The sequence below is a fragment of the Silene latifolia genome, chromosome 3 (assembly GCF_048544455.1).
Source record: "Silene latifolia isolate original U9 population chromosome 3, ASM4854445v1, whole genome shotgun sequence".
In the NCBI taxonomy this organism is placed as follows: domain Eukaryota; kingdom Viridiplantae; phylum Streptophyta; class Magnoliopsida; order Caryophyllales; family Caryophyllaceae; genus Silene; species Silene latifolia.
Genome location: NC_133528.1, coordinates 60,281,158 through 60,285,124, shown reverse-complemented (window position 1 = coordinate 60,285,124; position 3,967 = coordinate 60,281,158).

Sequence of the window (3,967 nt, the reverse complement as noted above, 5' to 3'; positions counted from 1 at the left end):
AAGGTCTTGTTAAGGCTCCTTGGTAGATGAGGGTGTTACAAAGTGGTATCAGAGCGACGATATTGGAACCTGTAACTAATGAGCCTAATGAATGTAGTGAGTCTAATAAAATGAATCTGGTGTATGTATGTTGGGAGCCCCGACAGTTGCTTGATTTTGGGTGAGAAGGCGCCCTCATTTCAAAATCCTAGCCCCAATATACTTAAGCCAGCCACTTCGTATGGGAATATTGATTCGAGAATTGTGTGTGTATAGTTGTGTGTGGTATATGGATTGGATATAGTTGTGTTTGAGTCTGTGGTAATGTCTGGTGCGTGCAAGTAGTAGTGATAGATCGTGTAAGTGTTGTGAATCACTGCGAGTGTATGTGTATATGGCAAGAATGGTGGATGTGTTGAGAGTTGCATACGAATAGCTTATAACGTGATGGTGATAATGGGTTGTGAATCTTCATATGTGCTTTAGTTATTATTAATTGTCCTATATCGCTGTGAAATTTAATGGATGAATGTTGTTGCGTACTCTTGTTAATAGGCATAGTTATGTGAATTATCTTATGGTTGTCGGATTGTTTTGTGGTGCCATACACATTGGACTTCATTTTGAGCGCTTTTGAGAAAGAGAATGTAGAGAGAGAAAGCTCTAAAAAATCTGAAAAAACTCAATCAATTTAGGGATCTGTGAAAATGGCAAAAGCAAAAAAACCTGCATTAAATACATCAAAAATAAATAAAAAAATTACTGAATCTCGTAATTGTGGACATGGCCCACCTGTAGGTCCGGTTCGATCTGCGGACATACAGAGGTCTTTTTGAAAGCCACGCTCGGCGGCGTAAAGGTGCTTTCGACCGGATCGTTTAAGATCGGTCGGTTTCGTCTCGGTAAGGGTCTCGAAACGATTAGGGATGTTCGGAATCGCCACCAAATATTTGTGGGATGCCTGGAACCCCTTCGAATTCCACTTTATACCTCGGTCAAATCAAAGCACAAAGCAGCGTTTGACATAGGTACTAAAGATAAGGAAATCGTCCCTCTTTAGCATCCTATCTCTAGAATGACTCTCGTACGCCCCTGATAAGGTCGTCCACTATCCAAAGTTTCTGATTAAGAGATGAAGGTATGTATTGGGAAGCCCTTTAATCAGACACCCAATCCCGCCCGCGTTTAGCGGCCTCTACTGATCGATCCTTGTTGGTTGAATGCAAAAGTTGATAAAACGGTTTAAATGCATGAATGCGCATCCAATAATTTATACCTAACATGTGAGAGCTTTCTAAGTCGGTTGATTTAATCCAAGTATCAAGTATAAGATGTCGAGTTGGATTAATGGTTGATTTGCATGCAAGACGGAAATTAAATATCCATTTACCGTATTAGGTTTAGGGTGCATAACATGATCCATTTGTCTTAGTAAGGCATTTTGAAAATATGGTTTTGGGTAATCAAATAGTCACCTGATCCGTCCTATATCCGGGCTAACCGGAGTCGGGATCGTCCTAGACTAATGCTGGAAGGGAACAGGCCCTGTACCAGACGGCCATATGACGCGCGAGCCAGCCGGCGATACAAGGGGCCTCCCTCTGGTTTTGAAAACGAGAAATGGGGAGCCTTTTTAGGCGCAGGTTAGCCCACGGTTTATGTGCCGTGTTCTGACCTTTTAGAAAACGTTATAAAACGTGTTGAAAATGGGTATTTGAACCCGGTTTGATTTGAAGGGGTCGTTTAGACCGCATTTGTTGATTTGGAGAACTTGACTCGAATAATCATCATTATTTTGATAATATTCGGTGTCAGGTTCGATTTGACAAACTTGACATGAATAGTTTTGAAAATGATTATGGACTAATTGTTTTAAGTCCATTTGAATGTTATTAGTCGATACTCGTCGTCGTACCCGGGTTAAAATCCGGCATGGTATGTAGAACCAAGGATGACTTTGTGTTGGTGACTAATATATTTGTTTGAAAATGTAAAGAAATGAAATGAAAGGCTTTAAAATACCTTCTAAATGTCATTAACCAAATATTATAACCGAAACACGGATTTAACCTTCATGGTATGAGGAACCAAGGGTGAAAAATGCTTTATGGTTAAAACATGTGAAACAAAATAAAAATGGTTCGAAAATACTTGAAATGGTGAAAACCAATTACAAATATGAAAAATGGATTAAGGGAAATGACGAGAAAAAACACGGTTGATCTCTGGTCTGAATACCCCATTTAGGCGCGAGCTAGTTGGCGACCTAAGGGGCTTCTGCCTCAGACCAAAAATCAGTTTTGGCTCGTTTATTCCATGTTTTGGTTCATGTTATGCATGTTTTAGCATGTTAGAGTCATGAAACAAATGAAAACATAATGAAAGAGGATTTTTACACCCTCATACTTACATGTTTGGTTATGGCGAGTGACCGACGTAAGTGTAAAAACTCGTTTGATCGGAAAAAACTCGGTTTAAAACCGTTTTGGTAAGTAAAAGAGTGTTTTAAAAGTTTAGTGATGGTGTAGTGGTCGAAGTGGTCGGTCAAGTGGTTTAATGCACGATGACGGTACCAAACAATGTGTAAGGCTCGTGTTTACGATCGGTAGGTCGTAAATACGCGTCGGATTGTGACTTTAGAAGTCGAGTCGAGAATTTTAAGGGAGAAAAGAGGGGGCGGACACTCGCGTAAGTCTCAAATGGGTGGCATTTGAGGGGTATTTATAGGAGAATGAGTGGTTGTGTGAGTTTTGAGCGACGTGGCCACCTGGGCTGCTCAAAGAGGCGCGAGCCACGTCGCGGGTCTTCGAGCTGTGTTGTCACTTTCACAACAAACGCAATCATGATTTGTTCTATCCTAGGTTTTGTAGTCACATGTTTGGTACTTGACCAACATGAATCCGGGAAAACTTAAGGTAGAAGGTTTGAAATGTTTGGTTTTTTATGTTTGACTCGGTTTGACTCGTTGTTGGAGTCGGGATTTGAATTTTTGAGTCGGTGTTTGGTCCGGTGTCGGTTTTGACTCTAGTTAGTGTCATTGCGACCCCGCCGTCGTGCATTAAACACTCTAGGTATTTTTGAAATGTTTTGAGATGTTTTATTTTCGAAATCCTTTTAAGTTTTCCGACGTAAAGTTGTAACAAACTGTCGATCAAACGTCGCGATTCCAAAACATGTTGTAGTCCGATAATCATCGGGTGTTTGTTGGAGTCTCAGCAGATACTGGGTATCTACAGAGCCCCCACTTTGACTGAGGCTTCGACAGGGCGAAAGTCAAAGTAGAGCCCCCAGGTCAATCGAATATTATAACCTGGAGACCCAAGCGACGTCGAGGCGGCTCGAAAGGATTCGGGCAAGGACCTGCCGTCGGGAAGGGCGACGCCAAGGCGACTCGAGGGTACGAGTCAAGGACCTGTCGTCGGGAAAATTTTAGAGTCTGTCGACTATCCGTGCGGGTCGTTTAAAGTCCGTTAGACTACGTACAAAGGCTCGCCAGCCATAGGAAGGAGTCATACCTGAGGCATCTTCGGATACGTCCTCGCTTGTTTGCGGACAAAGGCTCACAAGCCATGGATAAGGAAATGTACCCGAGGCATCTTCGGGATGTGTCCTTGAAAGGTTGCGGACAAAGGCTCGCCAGCCATGGATAAGGAAATGTACCCGAGGCATCTTCGGGATGTGTCCTTGAAAGGTTGCAGTCAAAGGCTCGCCAGCCATCATACGGTCGGTTAATGAACCATGGGAATAGCCGCGTCGAATGGCTTGTTTTCAAAGTAGCGAATTCGTGATGTCGCTGGGGAAATTGTGAGTATGGATTTTCACTATCATTGTTTTTGGAAAGAGCGGGTTCCGCGAGGAAGCCCCCTGCTGGTATTTGAAAGAATAGTGAATTTGGCATCTTCACCATTCGTCGTTCTTCTTGAAGTGGCGGTTTTGATCGCCGTTTGTTTTAATTTCGAGGGAAAACAGCAAATTTGAGTTTGCTATT